Source organism: Stegastes partitus, unplaced genomic scaffold, assembly GCF_000690725.1.
Source record: "Stegastes partitus isolate 25-593 unplaced genomic scaffold, Stegastes_partitus-1.0.2 Scaffold141, whole genome shotgun sequence".
NCBI lineage: Eukaryota > Metazoa > Chordata > Actinopteri > Pomacentridae > Stegastes > Stegastes partitus.
In genome coordinates this window covers 554,824-578,556 of record NW_007577872.1, presented here as the reverse complement: position 1 = coordinate 578,556, position 23,733 = coordinate 554,824, and positions in this window count along the sequence as shown.

Sequence of the window (23,733 nt, the reverse complement as noted above, 5' to 3'; positions counted from 1 at the left end):
GAAGACATATCTGGGAAAAATAAACACTGGGAGGCAGGTTTTGACATTGCGACTACCTATTTTGGCTACAAGACCAGCCTAACTCCCAGCCAGTAAACCAGAAGACACAACCAGGTGTTTACAGTGTGCTGCAGCAGTAGTTGACTGTTGCTGGATTACTGTTGACACCCTTTGTGACCCTGCTGTCTGGCAAAAGCCTTTGTCCAAGAACATTAGGGGCCAAGACCAGACATTGGTCAGTTAGGGCAAAGGATTGCTTGAGACCAGACTTTGTGTCTTGGTCCTTCCAGCTCATTGAGGTTCCCTTGGAGAACACAATGGTGACGTATGAGTGCAAGAAACTTGGGTGTCATGGATGACCTGGGGGTCTCATGTGGCTTCTGTGGCTCGGTCATGTTGATTGTACAACATCAGGAAGATCAGACCTTTACTGTCTGAACATGCAGCACAACTCCTGGGTCTCGTATTATCACTGCATCAACTCCTTACTGGCAGACCTCCCCTCATCGACGGTCAAACCTCTGCAGACGATCCAGAATGCAGCAGCACGTCTGGTTTTCACCCCGCTGTTCAGATTGCTTTACTGGTTTCCAGATGTTCCCCACATCAAAGTCAAAACTCTGACTACAAAGCTAGAATGAAAACAGCTCCCTCATACCTGAACTCTCCCATTCAGGCCATCAAAAGGCTCCTGATACAACCACAACAATGGGGCCCGAGGTCGATAGCTGGACTCTTCTCCTCTGTGGTTCCCCGGTGGTGGAACGAGTTACGAGTCCCTCTCAGTCTTGAAGAAAAGACTAAAGACTCAGCTCTTCACTCAACAGTTTTGCACTTGACAGACTGCAAAAGGCAATAAAATAATTCCGATTACCTCCCGCACTGCCTGCAGCCACCAAGGTCCTGTCACACTTGAACTTGTTCAGTGGCACTTATCCAGGTTGTTCTCGTCTGACTGGAGCCTCGCTTGTGTTGTATCTACTCTCAGCTGTACATCTGCTAAAGGAAATTGTAGAACTGTGTACAGAAGTACACTGAGCCCAAAGCAAAGGTCTGACCGCTCAACCAAATCGCCACCAAATCACATTCCTATAGAACTAAACCTCAGTTACGTTTTCAGGAAGACGTATTTCCTTGTAACGTATCCCAAAAACGTTTCGAATCACAATAATAGTTACATATATTCGGCATTAATTCACAGCTCCACAGTCACTCCTGGACAGCCAAGCAGCCATACGTTAGCTGGGGTGGGACTTATCACCCTGGACGCTTCTAAAGATCTCGTTCCTAACAAAGAAACTTTGGTGCCTAACTTTAACCAAGCTTCTCACATGTAAAGCTGTGCAACAAAATGTGATATTTTCCTAAACCTAACCAGAAAGTGAAAAACAAAACCAAACAATAAAAGAAAGCAAAATTTATGTATGAGGCTGATGGTTTCTTGTTCATTAGTGGAGGTGGACCCTGGTTTTCTGAGCAACAGTCCTGTCTCTGGCTTGAAAAATAAAATCAGAAACTAAAACAAGGCAAAACAGGACAGCAACTTGTTCGATCAAATTCTAAGATAAAACAAATATAAAATACTAACAAAACAGGACCATTCAGAGGCACCAAAAACCATTACAAATTATGTATTTTTCTTAAAATGTCAATGGAAGGAGGCTAAGGCTACTACAAAGGTCTCTTTACCCACCAGTAGGAGTTAACAGCTGCTGTTCTGAGGATCTAATAAACTCAGAGGTACAGTTAAGGGCAAAGAGGCTAAGAAAGGAACCCATGCCAACCCACAAATAAACTTTAAATCAATTCTGTATCCAGCAATTAGCCAGTGCAGGGATGCCAGTACATAATGCTTTCTGGTTTTCTTTGGTACCAGTTAAAAGTTTTGCAGCAGCTGCAGAAGAGAAAGCAAAGACTGGCTGAGACTAAGCACGAGCAGGTTTATGCAGTGATGTGTTCACAACGCAAATAATAAAAAATTAAAAGCAACTGTAGTCATAACCACATGTCTACATGAAGAAATCTCTTCTCTGTCTGGTTTGTTTGCTGTGTTCTTTTTATGGCTCTTTTTAATATCACCGCCCTGATGTTGTGATTAAAAATATGTTTACTTCAAATCTTTTATTCATTTTTTATTAAATTTCAGTTTCAATGAAATTCAAAACAGACCCAAGTTTAACATCCACATTACCCGGCCAGCACAAGTCACGGTTCTACTGCTGATTTCTAGTTAAAAACTGGGATGTGTTCGGTCTTCTTTCGCTGTTTTTAAACGGCCAAAATGCAGCAGTGTGTCACGGGATGCATATTGGATTGATAATTTTGATGACTTGTTCAGTTGTATGATTAAAAGTGACTGTAGTGATGTGTGTGGGTGGTAGGGGGTAAAATGTGCTCTTCACAACAGTGTAATTCCAACACATTTCAGAAAAATGATCCTAAACATAGAATGACACAGGCTGACAAGAAGCCTCCAGGAACTCACAATAGGATCACTTGTGTACAGTAATAAATAAAAAAAACTGAGCTAACTGCTGTAACACACATTGGCAGCTACTTCAGGGTTACAGCTGCAACTGCGTAAGTATTCACCTCCCTCGAGTCTATATTTAGTAGATGCACCTTTGTCTGCAGTTACAGCGTTCAAGATTCAAGAGGTTTGTCGTCACATGTACAGAAAACCAGAGAGTTACACGCGACAGTGAAATCCTTACTTTGATGCTCCTCCTACACAATGCACAAAAAACGACAACAACTCTAAATAAATGAGCAGACGTGAACTGACAGCAGCAGTGGTCAGAGTTGGTTTGGATGAAGGTACTGTGGCAGTGGTACAGTGACTACGGTAGTAATTAGAAAGTGAAGTAAACAATTATGCAATGTGTGCAGAGAGTTTGGTGAAACTGTTCATTGTGCATTTACCCGGTGTGGAGAGGTTTCAATCCGCCGGAACATTCGGACACTGCAGTTTCACCCCATTACTCTTTGTAAAACTGGTCAAGTGAGCAGCCCTTTTCCAGTCCAGCCACAAATCCTCTGCTGGATTGAGGTCTGGCCTCTGACTCGGCCTCCAGAACATTCACCCTGCTGTCTTTAACCCATTTCTGTGTAGCTTTGGCTGTTCGCTTCGGTTCATTGTCTCGATGGAAAACAAATTTTCTTCCAGTTCCCTTGCAGATTGCACCAGGTTGTCCTCTAGAATTTCTCTGTACTTCCCCACCTCATGATGCTTCCACCGCCGTGCTTCATATCATGATGCTGCCACCGCCGTGCTTCACGTCATGACGCTGCCACCACCGTGCTTCACAGAGGGGATGGTACGTCCAGTGTTTGGTGTCCACAAAACATAGCATCCAGTCTGATGGCCTAAACGTTTTGGTTTGATGAGGCCAAAGATCCTCTGAGTTGTTTTAAATGTTCTTCTGTCTTCATGGTGTCGTTACATCCAGGATCCACCAGTGACTGGACCTTCCAGATACAGGTGTTTTTACACTACAATCCCCAAGACACGTTCACTGCCCTATTTATGTGACTTATGTAATCATCTCGTTTTGCACACTATATTTTCAGTTAATTGACTTTGCTGTGTAGAAATCTGTATGAAAAAAAAATCCCAAAAGCAGTCAGCGATCATTACCGGTATCAGAGGACACTGTTTGTTTTTAACTTTCTGAACAGCCCTCAAACAAATAAAAGGCTGAAAAAACTACATTTAAAGTTTTATTCAAGGCTAGAAGTTGGACTTGCTTCAATCCAAAACATGAAGTATAGGAGATGATGACGATGCCACTCTGAAGTTTTTCAGTTATAAAAACCTTCCTGTCAGCACACTTGTTGACGGCCTTGACAAAAAGTTGAGTGAAACGTGGAAAGTTTTTCCTTCACCGATGGCATCAAACAAAGGTGCAGCTACGATCCTGACGGCTTCATTTCATTTAGGTGTTCTTGAGGCGTGCGGAGAGCCGGTATTCACAGCGGCAGGTCTCTGGCATCAGAACAGCTAATTGTCATTCAGCCGTTATTAATGTCAAAATGTCTGCGGTGGGCGAGCTCCTCTATTCTACAAGTAATATAACGACAGCTTTCCACTCAGATAATTTAGTTAGAAATGACTGTATTACTATCCACCCCATGATGACAACCTGTTGAGTTTCATTCTTCTTCATGTTTTTATCCTCACTCTTCAGGTTACTGCAGTTGTTACAGACGTCACGGTCTTTAAAAATATCTTGACGCGCATCACTGCATTGGCAAAAGGAATCTCGAAGGTCTCCAGCAACATGATCGCCTCCCTGAGTCACCGTCTACCTGACACCTACGAAGCAAGTGACTCAATTCCTGCCTGTCACGCTTCTTGACCTTGTCCTGGTCAGTCGCGCTGTCGAGTGTCTGGCTGTGATTAGAATGATGAAACCTACCTTTCTGGAGGGCTACAACAAGTGTTCATACATCTTACTGCGGCCTCATTAATTCAGAAATCTCAGTGTGGGGTGGGTTTGGGGGTGGCGAGGAAGGCTCTTCAGAGGCTGCTGAGTAAATGGCCTGAGGTCAGCCTCCCTGCTGTTTTTATGTCTACTCCGCCTGAGAGCCTGAGCAGATAACAGGACAGCAGGAAGCCGCCATGCTAATCAGCTGCTCAGGGCAGAAGCAGTCGTCCCTGGGGGTGAGGGATTGCTATTGGCTTCCCGCGGTTCCTGTTGTTGTTGATGTGAGCGAGCGGGACTGAAGCCTGAAGCACGCTGGGCGAAAGCTGAGGGGTGGACGTAAGTACTCCAGGAAAGTTCAGATCACAGTGAAGAGAGCGAAGACGTTTGGGAGAGATTGTGAGGCGGTCGCTGGGGGACCGGCCAGCTTTCATCCCACCATTAAGCTCAGAACTAACCGCACTTTATCAAGCAGGACTGGCCTGTAGCGCTGCACACGGTAAAGATAACGTGGTTTGCTGCTGGAGGTCGGAATGAGCCTGAAGAGCCAAAACTGTCCTGATCTTGACCGGAACTGCACAAAAGCTTCAGAAGTGACCCGAACCCACCTCGACGGCAGCAGACCAACAGGACAGAGCAGAATTCACCAACAGCCAATAGCACATATACATACAGCAGCCATCTACCAGCATGTCAACACTACAGAATATCTACTATACCAGTGAATCCACACTTCCATGGCTCCTTTTTGACAGCAGCAGCAAGCTAGGCGTCTCCCCAGCAACGTTTTCCACTTTCCCCTGAGGCGGTCCCAGGCCAGATGAGATATGCAATCCCTCCACTAAGTTCTGGGTCTGCCAAGGGGTCTCCTGGGAGAACCTTTAAAGGAAGTTAATGGGTCAAAAAGGAGCTGCAGCATCTTGACTGGAACAGGGAAACCAGGCTCCTCGAGGCAGCCTGGGAGGGTTGGTGAGCATATAGTGCCCAGATCCATGGGGCTCGATCAGACCAAAAAACAACATTTAGCATCCGTTTAGGTATACCTGCTGGGGTCAGGAGACTTGGAGCCTGGGCTGCAGGTAAAGGTGAGCACCTAGGAGTGCTGACCCCTGCATTAAAGACTGGTTCCTCCCCTAACCATAACCCTAAAATCAGCCCTTTTGCACGTTGCATTATTGCTATAAAATGACAGACATGCGCCGAATTAAATGCTATCCTATTACATGACACACCAGTGGTGTTTAGTTCAGGTACTGCCACATTAAACCCTGTATTTTCTGTAGATAATTAAAAAAAAAGAAGTCTGGAAGCACAGTGGCATGCAGCCATTACCTAAAGCAGACGGTAATTAGCTCCTGTGCAGAAGGGCACAATAATCACAACAACAAAGATGCACAACACTTGTTTGATAGTCGCAAATTTACCACAGCTGGATGCTACGAAGCTTGATCCGCGAACGGTTTTCCTTCCTCTACAACATAGTAGGCCTGATGCTACTGATTAGTTTCACTGTTGATTAATCAGTGGACTATTTTCTTGATAATTAGTTTATAAAATTTCGGAAAACAGTGAAATACGGATTTGTTTTCATGTTCGAAAATGTCTTTTCTTGTACACATCCTAACAGATTACAGTTTGTTGTCATAGAGAAGGAAAGAAACCAAAGAAAATTAGAATTTAATAAGTTAGAATTAGAGATTTTTTAGCTTTTTTTTTTTTTCCTTCAAAATAGCTCAAACTTACCATTCATTTATCAAAATAGTTGGCGATTAACTTAAAAGTTGACGAAGCTCTATACATAACGAGCAAGGTCATGTCTCAACAAAGCAACGTACGACACAAACGAGTGATTTTAAGAACCTTCTTGCTTTATTTTGTTCCTTCACTGACCAGTAGCTCGTGATTGGCTCTGTTCATTTTGCATATTTACTCGCAACACGTGACAAAAGGTAAACAACTGGCAGACAGACTGAGATTTTCACGTTTAATTTGAAAATATTCCACCCTGAAGTCGTATATTTAGCTCAGTCGGTCGCAGGAGAAGCCTGTTTTAGACAAAGTGGTCAAACTTGGCAAAAGTTAAAACTTGATTTTGAGGGTACAAACTGGTCGAAACCGTTATATTTTGTAGCACAGGAGGTTTTCCATTGATCGCCTTACACTCGCTGCATCTGTTTTTGATGCATGCTGTTTATTTCTACATTAACTCAGAGCTGGGGGCTGTTTTAAAAGCCTCGACCCTCCAGGATAAGAGGTTCAAAAGGGGTCCAGGTGATGCACCGCCGCGCTGAACACCCCCGTGGCGTAACCGAGGTCGACGAAAATGTGCCGCGCGGAAGTCAGATTCGCCGCACGGAGGCGATTTTTTATGCTTCTGGATCTGTGGATGTCTATTCTCGGGCCAAGGTGCAGCTCCTCTACATCCTCTGCACCGCGGGCGTCGCGCTGCTGCCTGGGCCTCCGCTCACCTGGGGCTCAGACTTACTGTGGCCTGGTTTTTAAGAGCACATGCAGCCGCGCAAACAAACAGACCTCAGCCAGCGGTTCACACATATTTGACAGGTTTTTAAGGCCTTTAGCTCCAGGATGGCAAACCTTAGCAATCGATGACTGTGCGGCGGCGGCGGTGGCTTATCTGTAGGTTTGCGTCCGTTTTCAAGCTTAAAGTAAAAGTCTGGAACAAAAGTTAAAGTCTGAACACACACACAAAAAAAATGTGGCTGAAAATATGGAGAGATTACAAAGTTAATGGAGGGAAAGTGGAAGCAGTCACGGTCAGCCGGACGGCGAGGCGATTGGCATCAGTGTCCTGCCGAGGTTTGGTTTTTTGTTTTATTGCTATACATTTTTAAAAAACTACTTCCAGACTTACTACTTTGTCTATAAGACAAACTAAAATAGCCACAGCGAGACTGAATGTGAGTGTTTGGTTCAGGGACGAATCAAAGACGCATCTACACATAACCTGAAGCAATTTTTTGGGAAATTCAAACAAATCAGCACCAATTTCAGTCAGTAAAAGCTCCACAACTGTGACCAATCTGAGGCTCTGTGGATAGGAGATGTTTCCGTCCTGGAACCTTTAGTGTTTTTAACCCGTTCAACACTGGAGCCCGCTTTACCGGTCTGCTGCTTTGATCCCGTCTACCCTGCAGACCGGTACAGCGGCTCTGGTTTACGGCGACTTCCTGTTACATTAAGTTTGATTGTCTATCAGTGGGAATCCCCGCTGCTGCCTGGAAAAACTTTGCTGTAAATTGGGCCGATACGATGTTTTCGAGGGTACACAACGGAAAAATATTTAAGAACAAGCGCCTATGGAGTTCCACTACCGTTGTCTTTGCTGCTAACGTTGCTATTCGCTAGCGTAATCGCCGCTAACTGTTAGCAGCAGCAAAGATCCCCCCTCCACCCACCGGTTTGATGATGACGACATCCCACCACCGTCTTTTTTTTCCCCCTTTGTTTACAATGTTTTTAATGCTGTAAAGCACTTTGCGTTGCTCCATGTATGAAAAATGCTTTGTAAATAAAGTTTGATTTGATATTCCTAGTAATTAAAGCCAAAGGGTTAACGAAGACATTCCTTCAGACCCTTCCAGTGTTTCCAGTGCCCTCTGAAGACCTGCTGGGTTTAACTAATTAGTCCGACTGTGAGTTTTCGATGCCGTGCTACAACTAAAATCATAACCATCTATATCAGAGCATTTATGGATATCTGAAAAGAGCAGCATAGGTATGATAAACACAAATAGAGCCTTTCAAAACAAAACGTCTGAAATGACTTCAATTGGTCATTTTTGTCAGACACAACAAAACAACTAATTACATCATTTCAATTATTGTTTAGCCTGAAAGTTGGGAGGAAGTTAACGAATGGGTTAATTAAAGTCTCTGGAAATAGTGAATAATCAAGAATAATACAATTATCATCTTTCCTGGAAGGAAAACCAATTGTAAGCTCGTAGGTTATCATTTATTTCCATATTACTGGTTTCATGTTTACTCATTTTAAAGTAAATGTTAATGAGCTACACGTTGACGACGACGACAACAAGGATCACAAACAGAGCTTCAGTCTGAAGACGCTCCTTCTTTAATACAGAAAAGGCTTCAGGTCCATTTAGGAGATGTCTTCACATCTCTAGGAGGCAGTTTTGTCTAAATAAACAATTAGACTTTAGAGGGGTTTTTTTTCTAAATGAGTCCTTTATTACCTGACAAGACATAATGACACCAAACGTGCCGGTTAAAGCGTCCAATCTGAACCCGTCCAGAAAGACAACATCTTCCGCGCTACATTGAGATCCGATAACCGTCTGCGAAAGAAGAAAAATAAACTCGATGGAGAACTGCAGTTAAAAAAGCTGGAGTGGAAAAGGTTCTGGGAGTTTTTGGCTCCGACGTGGAGCGGCCTCAGTCGGAGACCATTTGCTTGGCAGACGCTTTGCTGGAAGAGCTTTCGTCTACCTGCAGATATTTAGCACATATTTCTTGGTGCTGCCCCAAAACTACAGAGATGGAGGAGAAGACTGATCATAAAATTATACATGTGAGCCACACTGCAGAGAGAAATCCATGAAAAGAACTAAACATGGTGAAACATCATAAACTGTTTAACAGCAAATATCTGGAAAATAATCATATGTTTGAGCTCCTTTACATCTTACAGTTAAACAAAGTCACTTTATGGTCACATAAAATAAAGAATTTGTAAAATTGTAGGTTTCTGATGTGAACATGATGTCTGGTTTTGGCCTGTTTTTAGTTTGTTGTTGTTTTTTTAGACAGTCAACATGTAAGCTATCCTTTTTTTTACCAGTTATTGTGTCAGAAAGCAGAAAAAAAATCTATAAAATAACTGTTTTATAACCTATTTTAAATCGAGATCGGCCTCTTCCTCTTCATTGCGGCTAAATATTTTGCATTTGTTGGTTACGTGGTTGAACTGTGCATCCTGAACTCTTGAGGGTTCATCCTGTTTGTTTTCCTCCCATACGACCTTGTTTTTGTTCTTTGGAGTTAATTTTATGTTTCTAAAAAACACCTACATTAGACGCCGTGTCGCAACCGAGTCGATAAACACAAACGCAGACGAGTTTCTGTTTGGTCTCGTTATCCTTTCAATTAGGGCTTCATTGTGTCGCACAATCAGGCCGAACACGCCGCCGTGCTCATTGTGTTCTTTATGAATTTACAGTGGCATTAGCGAACACTGATTAGATCATTATTTGTTCTCTTGATTCCGAGTGCCACTTGATATCTGCTAATGTGACGCTCTGACGTTGGTCTGTGTGTAGATTAGAAATGCGTGGAACTGTAAACGACTTATTAAAGAGGGCCTGTTGTCTAAGGCCTGCTCTTTGGTGATATAAGTTTTCAGTGTATGTGAGAGAATTAATGGCTGCAAGAGTCTGAAACATAAGATTATAGATTTATGTGGCCTGCAGAGGACTGAGAGCAGTTGTCAGGCTGGAAAGCACTCGAACGCATTTGGAAAAACAAATGGAGACGTTTTAAATGCGTCCACACGGGACACAGTTTGATGCTCCCAATTCATCACTAACCTAATTAACTCCTCCTGAACCGAGCCGCTCATCAACCACTTTCTGATTAGTTTTTTAATGTGTTTAGTTGCGGCGGCCGCTAATGGCTCCGGCCGCACGGCGCAGGACGCTCCCCCTCCACGTGTGGAGGCGGAGGCTGCTGGACGGAGCTCCGGAGGTCGCTGATTGTTTTACGCCGTCGTCGTTTGCACATTTCCTCTAACCGTTTCCTCGCAGCAGCCCTCCTCCGTGGTTAAATGAACAGCGGACGGATGGCGAACTTTGAAGTTGGGGGGTTCACCCGTCAGCTCCTGATGCTGGGACGAGCGCTGTGTCGCTGCCTCCATTTGGGCTGCTGCGCTTTTTTTTCTGCTTGGAGGCACTTTTCAGCGATGTGCTCAGTCAGACACATCATAATTGCTTTTTTTTTTAATATAATCGTGTGCTGCTGTTTGACAGGGTAAAAAAAAAAACAGAAGAGGAAAACATTTGAGACGAACGCAGGCTTCGTTTCTGTTCTGGTTCCTCTGCTCCTCCATGACGAGCCCCCGAGTGTTTAAGGCAGCTATCCGTGAACATCAGCTCCACTCTCCCCTGAAAACCTTCCGGTTCCCACCAAACCCATCTGTTCAGGCCTCTGGTGCCGGGCCGCCCCCTCGGCCAGAACTGTTGGACCCTCACAGCTTCCGGTTTGGCTGTTTGCTGCCTCACATATACACTTAGTTAGACTCTGAGTGTCCATTTGAGGACTCTAAATATGCACAGAGCTGTCTGGTGCACACACATGGATTAAAAAAAAAAAGATTCTAAAGGCATAAATTTAAAAATATATATAAAGCAGGAAAAAATGTGAATATTCAGAGATTCTAAAGGCATAAATTCAGAAGAAAAAAATGCAAATTCTCAAAAATTCACGAGGAAAAAAATCTTGAATATTCAGTGAAAGAGAAGAATTTATAAGAAAAAAAAGCTTTTAATTATTTCTAAGATTATGAGTTTATGAATCTGAGATTAAAACTTGAATATTCAGAGATTCTTCAGTCATAAATTTATGAGGAAAAAAGATAAATTCTCTAAAATTAAACACAAATTCATGAGAACTTGAATATGTCCTAAGATTATAAATTCATAAATTTATGGGGAAAAGATTGAAGAAAAATCATATTCTCAAAAATAAAACCACAATTTCTGAGCAAATGTATGATTGTATGATTAATAATGATTATGAATTTATTATAAAGTCATACTTTTAAAAAAATAACGTCAGAGAATTTAAGAGTGAAGAACTTTAATCTTCTCCGAGATTATAAACGTAAAAATTTAACGTAAAAAATGTGAATAATCAAAGATTATAAAGTCGTCAATTTTGGGAGAAAAAAATTCTCTAAAACTTGAACTTGAAGGAATTTAGGAGAAAAAGAAATCAGACCTTCTGAGATTATAAGGTCAAAAATTACAGGAACTTTTTTTTTTTCGGCTCTGACATTGTAAAGTCAAACTAGAGAAAAAAAATTACTTCATTTAGGTCATAAATTTACAAGAAGGAAATCCAGTCAAACTCAAATTCTTGAATAAAAACTTCATCATTCTGAGTTTTTAAAGTCAAACATTCATGAGAAGAAACAGGAACGTTCTCTGAAACTATGAAGAACTCAAAATCTCCAAATTTACAAGAAAAATAAACAGATTAGATTAGATTAAAATCACACATTTAAGAGAAAAACACTCACAGAGGATGCATCATGCAACCATCACTTCCTCCAAACCAGTATCCTGTTTACTGTACTGGTCCCCTGGCTGCTGCTGGTTCTACTGGAAACACAACATGTGCTTCAGTCTGGACCAGACCGGAGGAGCTAGCGGCCAAACACGGCGCCGTCACGCACAAACAAAAGCTGGAAGCTGCATATCAAACAGTATGGCTGCAGTACACGCATCGATAACAGGACTTCTCACATATTCAAATTACACCCAGCGAGGCGGGTTCTTGGTAATTATCCTCCTAACAAGGTCTTATTTTCAAAAACAGGCCTTGAGCCCCGTCTTCAGAGTCTTCATTTCAGACTTGGGTGCACAAATACAGTCCTAAAATATTGATGCGCACCACCATGTTCAAACAGGCCTTAATTTCGCTCGTAGAGACGGGGCCAGATCTCGTTAATGGAAAGAGACAGCGGCTCAGCAAGAGGTATTTCCAAAATAAAGTGTTTGCCAAATGATGAAATCCAAGACAGCTGAATGTTAAATAGAAGATCGGAGGAACGGACTCAAGCACAACATCGCCCCCAATGTTTTACAGCATCCCCGAACATCTGCACATTCCTCACTGGACCGACTGGATAACAGCGTATTCAGGAGGAGCTCATGGTCGTCTGCAGACCTTTAAACATTGGATTTGACTTTTTGGAGAAGAATTTACAAAAAAAAAAAAGACTCATGTAAAGTTCAAAAAAACACATTTGACTAGAATATAATGCACATTTATAAACACGATTAAAAGCAGGTGACTGTAGAGGTATTCCTCCCCTTCAGGTCCCAATCAGCCTGAACATCTGGACGCTGTCACTTTACCCATTACTCTGTGAAACTGTCTGATTACACAGGAGGTGTGAAGAAACAGCCGTCCAGCTACAAATTATCAGCCTTGTTTTCTTTCAGCCATTTCTATGCATCTTTGGCTGTTTGCTTCAGGTCATTGTCTTGCTGGAAAACAAATCTCCCAGTTCTCCTGCATCAGTTCATCCTCCAGGACTTCCTACACTTTGCTGCATNCACTATATTTTCAGTTAATTGACTTTGCCGTGTAGAAATCTGTCTGAAAAAAAAATCCCAAAAGCAGTCAGCGATCATTAACGGTATCAGAGGACAGTGTTTGTTTTTAACTTTCTGAACAGCCCTCAAACAAATAAAAGGCTGAAAAAACTACATTTAAAGTTTTATTCAAGGCTAGAAGTTGGACTTGCTTCAATCCAAAACATGAAGTATAGGAGATGATGACGATGCCACTCTGAAGTTTTTCAGTTATAAAAACCTTCCTGTCAGCACACTTGTTGACGGCCTTGACAAAAAGTTGAGTGAAACGTGGAAAGTTTTTCCTTCACCGATGGCATCAAACAAAGGTGCAGCTACGATCCTGACGGCTTCATTTCATTTAGGTGTTCTTGAGGCGTGCGGAGAGCCGGTATTCACAGCGGCAGGTCTCTGGCATCAGAACAGCTAATTGTCATTCAGCCGTTATTAATGTCAAAATGTCTGCGGTGGGCGAGCTCCTCTATTCTACAAGTAATATAACGACAGCTTTCCACTCAGATAATTTAGTTAGAAATGACTGTATTACTATCCACCCCATGATGACAACCTGTTGAGTTTCATTCTTCTTCATGTTTTTATCCTCACTCTTCAGGTTACTGCAGTTGTTACAGACGTCACGGTCTTTAAAAATATCTTGACGCGCATCACTGCATTGGCAAAAGGAATCTCGAAGGTCTCCAGCAACATGATCGCCTCCCTGAGTCACCGTCTACCTGACACCTACGAAGCAAGTGACTCAATTCCTGCCTGTCACGCTTCTTGACCTTGTCCTGGTCAGTCGCGCTGTCGAGTGTCTGGCTGTGATTAGAATGATGAAACCTACCTTTCTGGAGGGCTACAACAAGTGTTCATACATCTTACTGCGGCCTCATTAATTCAGAAATCTCAGTGTGGGGTGGGTTTGGGGGTGGCGAGGAAGGCTCTTCAGAGGCTGCTGAGTAAATGGCCTGAGGTCAGCCTCCCTGCTGTTTTTATGTCTACTCCGCCTGAGAGCCTGAGCAGATAACAGGACAGCAGGAAGCCGCCATGCTAATCAGCTGCTCAGGGCAGAAGCAGTCGTCCCTGGGGGTGAGGGATTGCTATTGGCTTCCCGCGGTTCCTGTTGTTGTTGATGTGAGCGAGCGGGACTGAAGCCTGAAGCACGCTGGGCGAAAGCTGAGGGGTGGACGTAAGTACTCCAGGAAAGTTCAGATCACAGTGAAGAGAGCGAAGACGTTTGGGAGAGATTGTGAGGCGGTCGCTGGGGGACCGGCCAGCTTTCATCCCACCATTAAGCTCAGAACTAACCGCACTTTATCAAGCAGGACTGGCCTGTAGCGCTGCACACGGTAAAGATAACGTGGTTTGCTGCTGGAGGTCGGAATGAGCCTGAAGAGCCAAAACTGTCCTGATCTTGACCGGAACTGCACAAAAGCTGCAGAAGTGACCCGAACCCACCTCGACGGCAGCAGACCAACAGGACAGAGCAGAATTCACCAACAGCCAATAGCACATATACATACAGCAGCCATCTACCAGCATGTCAACACTACAGAATATCTACTATACCAGTGAATCCACACTTCCATGGCTCCTTTTTGACAGCAGCAGCAAGCTAGGCGTCTCCCCAGCAACGTTTTCCACTTTCCCCTGAGGCGGTCCCAGGCCAGATGAGATATGCAATCCCTCCACTAAGTTCTGGGTCTGCCAAGGGGTCTCCTGGGAGAACCTTTAAAGGAAGTTAATGGGTCAAAAAGGAGCTGCAGCATCTTGACTGGAACAGGGAAACCAGGCTCCTCGAGGCAGCCTGGGAGGGTTGGTGAGCATATAGTGCCCAGATCCATGGGGCTCGATCAGACCAAAAAACAACATTTAGCATCCGTTTAGGTATACCTGCTGGGGTCAGGAGACTTGGAGCCTGGGCTGCAGGTAAAGGTGAGCACCTAGGAGTGCTGACCCCTGCATTAAAGACTGGTTCCTCCCCTAACCATAACCCTAAAATCAGCCCTTTTGCACGTTGCATTATTGCTATAAAATGACAGACATGCGCCGAATTAAATGCTATCCTATTACATGACACACCAGTGGTGTTTAGTTCAGGTACTGCCACATTAAACCCTGTATTTTCTGTAGATAATTAAAAAAAAAGAAGTCTGGAAGCACAGTGGCATGCAGCCATTACCTAAAGCAGACGGTAATTAGCTCCTGTGCAGAAGGGCACAATAATCACAACAACAAAGATGCACAACACTTGTTTGATAGTCGCAAATTTACCACAGCTGGATGCTACGAAGCTTGATCCGCGAACGGTTTTCCTTCCTCTACAACATAGTAGGCCTGATGCTACTGATTAGTTTCACTGTTGATTAATCAGTGGACTATTTTCTTGATAATTAGTTTATAAAATTTCGGAAAACAGTGAAATACGGATTTGTTTTCATGTTCGAAAATGTCTTTTCTTGTACACATCCTAACAGATTACAGTTTGTTGTCATAGAGAAGGAAAGAAACCAAAGAAAATTAGAATTTAATAAGTTAGAATTAGAGATTTTTTAGCTTTTTTTTTTTTTCCTTCAAAATAGCTCAAACTTACCATTCATTTATCAAAATAGTTGGCGATTAACTTAAAAGTTGACGAAGCTCTATACATAACGAGCAAGGTCATGTCTCAACAAAGCAACGTACGACACAAACGAGTGATTTTAAGAACCTTCTTGCTTTATTTTGTTCCTTCACTGACCAGTAGCTCGTGATTGGCTCTGTTCATTTTGCATATTTACTCGCAACACGTGACAAAAGGTAAACAACTGGCAGACAGACTGAGATTTTCACGTTTAATTTGAAAATATTCCACCCTGAAGTCGTATATTTAGCTCAGTCGGTCGCAGGAGAAGCCTGTTTTAGACAAAGTGGTCAAACTTGGCAAAAGTTAAAACTTGATTTTGAGGGTACAAACTGGTCGAAACCGTTATATTTTGTAGCACAGGAGGTTTTCCATTGATCGCCTTACACTCGCTGCATCTGTTTTTGATGCATGCTGTTTATTTCTACATTAACTCAGAGCTGGGGGCTGTTTTAAAAGCCTCGACCCTCCAGGATAAGAGGTTCAAAAGGGGTCCAGGTGATGCACCGCCGCGCTGAACACCCCCGTGGCGTAACCGAGGTCGACGAAAATGTGCCGCGCGGAAGTCAGATTCGCCGCACGGAGGCGATTTTTTATGCTTCTGGATCTGTGGATGTCTATTCTCGGGCCAAGGTGCAGCTCCTCTACATCCTCTGCACCGCGGGCGTCGCGCTGCTGCCTGGGCCTCCGCTCACCTGGGGCTCAGACTTACTGTGGCCTGGTTTTTAAGAGCACATGCAGCCGCGCAAACAAACAGACCTCAGCCAGCGGTTCACACATATTTGACAGGTTTTTAAGGCCTTTAGCTCCAGGATGGCAAACCTTAGCAATCGATGACTGTGCGGCGGCGGCGGTGGCTTATCTGTAGGTTTGCGTCCGTTTTCAAGCTTAAAGTAAAAGTCTGGAACAAAAGTTAAAGTCTGAACACACACACAAAAAAAATGTGGCTGAAAATATGGAGAGATTACAAAGTTAATGGAGGGAAAGTGGAAGCAGTCACGGTCAGCCGGACGGCGAGGCGATTGGCATCAGTGTCCTGCCGAGGTTTGGTTTTTTGTTTTATTGCTATACATTTTTAAAAAACTACTTCCAGACTTACTACTTTGTCTATAAGACAAACTAAAATAGCCACAGCGAGACTGAATGTGAGTGTTTGGTTCAGGGACGAATCAAAGACGCATCTACACATAACCTGAAGCAATTTTTTGGGAAATTCAAACAAATCAGCACCAATTTCAGTCAGTAAAAGCTCCACAACTGTGACCAATCTGAGGCTCTGTGGATAGGAGATGTTTCCGTCCTGGAACCTTTAGTGTTTTTAACCCGTTCAACACTGGAGCCCGCTTTACCGGTCTGCTGCTTTGATCCCGTCTACCCTGCAGACCGGTACAGCGGCTCTGGTTTACGGCGACTTCCTGTTACATTAAGTTTGATTGTCTATCAGTGGGAATCCCCGCTGCTGCCTGGAAAAACTTTGCTGTAAATTGGGCCGATACGATGTTTTCGAGGGTACACAACGGAAAAATATTTAAGAACAAGCGCCTATGGAGTTCCACTACCGTTGTCTTTGCTGCTAACGTTGCTATTCGCTAGCGTAATCGCCGCTAACTGTTAGCAGCAGCAAAGATCCCCCCTCCACCCACCGGTTTGATGATGACGACATCCCACCACCGTCTTTTTTTTCCCCCTTTGTTTACAATGTTTTTAATGCTGTAAAGCACTTTGCGTTGCTCCATGTATGAAAAATGCTTTGTAAATAAAGTTTGATTTGATATTCCTAGTAATTAAAGCCAAAGGGTTAACGAAGACATTCCTTCAGACCCTTCCAGTGTTTCCAGTGCCCTCTGAAGACCTGCTGGGTTTAACTAATTAGTCCGACTGTGAGTTTTCGATGCCGTGCTACAACTAAAATCATAACCATCTATATCAGAGCATTTATGGATATCTGAAAAGAGCAGCATAGGTATGATAAACACAAATAGAGCCTTTCAAAACAAAACGTCTGAAATGACTTCAATTGGTCATTTTTGTCAGACACAACAAAACAACTAATTACATCATTTCAATTATTGTTTAGCCTGAAAGTTGGGAGGAAGTTAACGAATGGGTTAATTAAAGTCTCTGGAAATAGTGAATAATCAAGAATAATACAATTATCATCTTTCCTGGAAGGAAAACCAATTGTAAGCTCGTAGGTTATCATTTATTTCCATATTACTGGTTTCATGTTTACTCATTTTAAAGTAAATGTTAATGAGCTACACGTTGACGACGACGACAACAAGGATCACAAACAGAGCTTCAGTCTGAAGACGCTCCTTCTTTAATACAGAAAAGGCTTCAGGTCCATTTAGGAGATGTCTTCACATCTCTAGGAGGCAGTTTTGTCTAAATAAACAATTAGACTTTAGAGGGGTTTTTTTTCTAAATGAGTCCTTTATTACCTGACAAGACATAATGACACCAAACGTGCCGGTTAAAGCGTCCAATCTGAACCCGTCCAGAAAGACAACATCTTCCGCGCTACATTGAGATCCGATAACCGTCTGCGAAAGAAGAAAAATAAACTCGATGGAGAACTGCAGTTAAAAAAGCTGGAGTGGAAAAGGTTCTGGGAGTTTTTGGCTCCGACGTGGAGCGGCCTCAGTCGGAGACCATTTGCTTGGCAGACGCTTTGCTGGAAGAGCTTTCGTCTACCTGCAGATATTTAGCACATATTTCTTGGTGCTGCCCCAAAACTACAGAGATGGAGGAGAAGACTGATCATAAAATTATACATGTGAGCCACACTGCAGAGAGAAATCCATGAAAAGAACTAAACATGGTGAAACATCATAAACTGTTTAACAGCAAATATCTGGAAAATAATCATATGTTTGAGCTCCTTTACATCTTACAGTTAAACAAAGTCACTTTATGGTCACATAAAATAAAGAATTTGTAAAATTGTAGGTTTCTGATGTGAACATGATGTCTGGTTTTGGCCTGTTTTTAGTTTGTTGTTGTTTTTTTAGACAGTCAACATGTAAGCTATCCTTTTTTTTACCAGTTATTGTGTCAGAAAGCAGAAAAAAAATCTATAAAATAACTGTTTTATAACCTATTTTAAATCGAGATCGGCCTCTTCCTCTTCATTGCGGCTAAATATTTTGCATTTGTTGGTTACGTGGTTGAACTGTGCATCCTGAACTCTTGAGGGTTCATCCTGTTTGTTTTCCTCCCATACGACCTTGTTTTTGTTCTTTGGAGTTAATTTTATGTTTCTAAAAAACACCTACATTAGACGCCGTGTCGCAACCGAGTCGATAAACACAAACGCAGACGAGTTTCTGTTTGGTCTCGTTATCCTTTCAATTAGGGCTTCATTGTGTCGCACAATCAGGCCGAACACGCCGCCGTGCTCATTGTGTTCTTTATGAATTTACAGTGGCATTAGCGAACACTGATTAGATCATTATTTGTTCTCTTGATTCCGAGTGCCACTTGATATCTGCTAATGTGACGCTCTGACGTTGGTCTGTGTGTAGATTAGAAATGCGTGGAACTGTAAACGACTTATTAAAGAGGGCCTGTTGTCTAAGGCCTGCTCTTTGGTGATATAAGTTTTCAGTGTATGTGAGAGAATTAATGGCTGCAAGAGTCTGAAACATAAGATTATAGATTTATGTGGCCTGCAGAGGACTGAGAGCAGTTGTCAGGCTGGAAAGCACTCGAACGCATTTGGAAAAACAAATGGAGACGTTTTAAATGCGTCCACACGGGACACAGTTTGATGCTCCCAATTCATCACTAACCTAATTAACTCCTCCTGAACCGAGCCGCTCATCAACCACTTTCTGATTAGTTTTTTAATGTGTTTAGTTGCGGCGGCCGCTAATGGCTCCGGCCGCACGGCGCAGGACGCTCCCCCTCCACGTGTGGAGGCGGAGGCTGCTGGACGGAGCTCCGGAGGTCGCTGATTGTTTTACGCCGTCGTCGTTTGCACATTTCCTCTAACCGTTTCCTCGCAGCAGCCCTCCTCCGTGGTTAAATGAACAGCGGACGGATGGCGAACTTTGAAGTTGGGGGGTTCACCCGTCAGCTCCTGATGCTGGGACGAGCGCTGTGTCGCTGCCTCCATTTGGGCTGCTGCGCTTTTTTTTCTGCTTGGAGGCACTTTTCAGCGATGTGCTCAGTCAGACACATCATAATTGCTTTTTTTTTTAATATAATCGTGTGCTGCTGTTTGACAGGGTAAAAAAAAAAACAGAAGAGGAAAACATTTGAGACGAACGCAGGCTTCGTTTCTGTTCTGGTTCCTCTGCTCCTCCATGACGAGCCCCCGAGTGTTTAAGGCAGCTATCCGTGAACATCAGCTCCACTCTCCCCTGAAAACCTTCCGGTTCCCACCAAACCCATCTGTTCAGGCCTCTGGTGCCGGGCCGCCCCCTCGGCCAGAACTGTTGGACCCTCACAGCTTCCGGTTTGGCTGTTTGCTGCCTCACATATACACTTAGTTAGACTCTGAGTGTCCATTTGAGGACTCTAAATATGCACAGAGCTGTCTGGTGCACACACATGGATTAAAAAAAAAAAGATTCTAAAGGCATAAATTTAAAAATATATATAAAGCAGGAAAAAATGTGAATATTCAGAGATTCTAAAGGCATAAATTCAGAAGAAAAAAATGCAAATTCTCAAAAATTCACGAGGAAAAAAATCTTGAATATTCAGTGAAAGAGAAGAATTTATAAGAAAAAAAAGCTTTTAATTATTTCTAAGATTATGAGTTTATGAATCTGAGATTAAAACTTGAATATTCAGAGATTCTTCAGTCATAAATTTATGAGGAAAAAAGATAAATTCTCTAAAATTAAACACAAATTCATGAGAACTTGAATATGTCCTAAGATTATAAATTCATAAATTTATGGGGAAAAGATTGAAGAAAAATCATATTCTCAAAAATAAAACCACAATTTCTGAGCAAATGTATGATTGTATGATTAATAATGATTATGAATTTATTATAAAGTCATACTTTTAAAAAAATAACGTCAGAGAATTTAAGAGTGAAGAACTTTAATCTTCTCCGAGATTATAAACGTAAAAATTTAACGTAAAAAATGTGAATAATCAAAGATTATAAAGTCGTCAATTTTGGGAGAAAAAAATTCTCTAAAACTTGAACTTGAAGGAATTTAGGAGAAAAAGAAATCAGACCTTCTGAGATTATAAGGTCAAAAATTACAGGAACTTTTTTTTTTTCGGCTCTGACATTGTAAAGTCAAACTAGAGAAAAAAAATTACTTCATTTAGGCCATAAATTTACAAGAAAAAAATCCAGTCAAACTCAAATTCTTCAGTAAAAACTTCATCATTCTGAGTTTATAAAGTCAAACATTGATGAGAGGAAACAGGAACGTTCTCTGAAACTATGAAGAACTCAAAATCTCCAAATTTACAAGAAAAATAAACAGATTAGATTAGATTAAAATCACACATTTAAGAGAAAAACACTCACAGAGGATGCATCATGCAACCATCACTTCCTCCAAACCAGTATCCTGTTTACTGTACTGGTCCCCTGGCTGCTGCTGGTTCTACTGGAAACACAACATGTGCTTCAGTCTGGACCAGACCGGAGGAGCTAGCGGCCAAACACGGCGCCGTCACGCACAAACAAAAGCTGGAAGCTGCATATCAAACAGTATGGCTGCAGTACACGCATCGATAACAGGACTTCTCACATATTCAAATTACACCCAGCGAGGCGGGTTCTTGGTAATTATCCTCCTAACAAGGTCTTATTTTCAAAAACAGGCCTTGAGCCCCGTCTTCAGAGTCTTCATTTCAGACTTGGGTGCACAAATACAGTCCTAAAATATTGATGCGCACCACCATGTTCAAACAGGCCTTAATTTCGCTCGTAGAGACGGGGCCAGATCTCGTTAATGGAAAGAGACAGCGGCTCAGCAAGAGGTATTTCCAAAATAAAGTGTTTGCCAAATGATGAAATCCAAGACAGCTGAATGTTAAATAGAAGATCGGAGGAACGGACTCAAGCACAACATCGCCCCCAATGTTTTACAGCATCCCCGAACATCTGCACATTCCTCACTGGACCGACTGGATAACAGCGTATTCAGGAGGAGCTCATGGTCGTCTGCAGACCTTTAAACATTGGATTTGACTTTTTGGAGAAGAATTTACAAAAAAAAAAAAGACTCATGTAAAGTTCAAAAAAACACATTTGACTAGAATATAATGCACATTTATAAACACGATTAAAAGCAGGTGACTGTAGAGGTATTCCTCCCCTTCAGGTCCCAATCAGCCTGAACATCTGGACGCTGTCACTTTACCCATTACTCTGTGAAACTGTCTGATTACACAGGAGGTGTGAAGAAACAGCCGTCCAGCTACAAATTATCAGCCTTGTTTTCTTTCAGCCATTTCTATGCATCTTTGGCTGTTTGCTTCAGGTCATTGTCTTGCTGGAAAACAAATCTCCCAGTTCTCCTGCATCAGTTCATCCTCCAGGACTTCCTACACTTTGCTGCATCCATTTTACCCTCGAACTTTACAACCCTTCCAGGACCTGCTGCTGAGAAGCATCCACACGTCATGATGCTGCCACCACCGTGCTTCATATTATGATGTCATCACCATGCTTCANTTATCTTCTATGAGCCACTACACTTCATTTTAAATCATCACTTGAACACCACATGTGCATTAATCCACAGTGGGAGAAAATGTTTCCTCCAGTGTGAGGAGAGTTTACTCAGAACTCCAGAGCCCATTATAACCTCTACACAACCCACATAACTCCCAGACCAGAGCTCCATCAGTGTGTAACCGGCGCTCTCCTCCAGCAGATTATTTTTTTCTGTAACAGTGAGTTATTGACCGGCCAAAGTGAGGTTTCTCTGCTCCTCATCTAAACTGCATCAGCTCATGCATGATCAGATAAAAAGGTAATTCCAACGCAGACTCCAGATTCGCTTTATGAAACTCTGAGGCCGAGATATAGTCAATTATGAAACAAAAGCCATGTGTAGGGGGAGGAGAGTGGGTCTCCAATGGATACGGCACAGACACTTATTACTCTGGGCTCTTCCTATACAGCACCAGTCGCGCTGAGTGTCTCAGGATGTGTTTTGTCTATTCTTAGATTCATTTAACTGCATATATGTGACATTACGGAAAGTGAGGATGATCACTGTATAGACACGCAGTTTGTAGAGACACTGGGAAAGAAAAGAAAAGAAAAGAAAAGAAAAGAAAAGAAAGATAATACCGTAAATAATGTCCAATTTAATAAATATATATATGTATATATATATGTCTTTTAGTGACACTGACTGTAAAATAACACTATTTTTACTGTATTTAAATTGGCAAAGCTAAATTGTTAACTATTGGTAATGACAAACAAAAACACAGAAAAAAAGTATTAATTTACATGTTAAGAGTTAACAATGTTCAAAAAAATAAAAATAAAAATAAAATAAGCCCAAAACTTTACAGACTCTCGAAACCAAAATTTACATGTTTAAACATGGTAATCGACAGTAATACGAAACTGTTTAACTGTATTTAAATTGGCTAAGAATATTGGTATTTTACAGTAATTTGCTGTTACTGGAAAGAAAAATTTATATAATATTTTAAGGTCTGAAAGAGGAAATAATTATTTAAATGTTATAGATTCTTCCTGTTTTGTTAAATTATAGATAATGAAAATTTAATTCATAGAAACAGTATTAATTTACATGTTAACTATGATTAAACAAAACAAAAACATTACAAAACTGTAAATAATATTCACATGAAATATATATATTTCCAAAAATGGCAATTCACTGTTTTCAACATGTGACTGTAAAATTAGACCATTTTCACTGTATTTAAATTTAAAATATTGCTGTTTTTACACTAATTTGCTGTTATTTATTTATTTTTTTTAAAACACACATATTAAGGACTAAAAACATAGCTAATAATATTTTTAAACTGTTATTTTACAGACTTTGCTAAATTACAGATAATTACAAAAAAAATCACAGAAAAACTGTATTAATTTACATGTTGACTGTTTAAAAAAATAAAAAGCCCAAACTGTCCATAATGTCCCCATCAATACTCTGTGTATCTACAAACAGTAATTCAGTCTAACGAAGTCTGATTATATAATAATGCTGTTTTACTTTATTTAAACCACCTAAAACTATGATTATTTTCCTGAAAGTCGCTGTTATTTGCACCTTGCTGCCAGACTTTCACTGCTTTGTTGACAGAGTTTGTTGTTGAAGTGCCTCCCCTCCATAGGGCAGTTTGTGTATTTAGATCTTTCATGGGTTCGTCG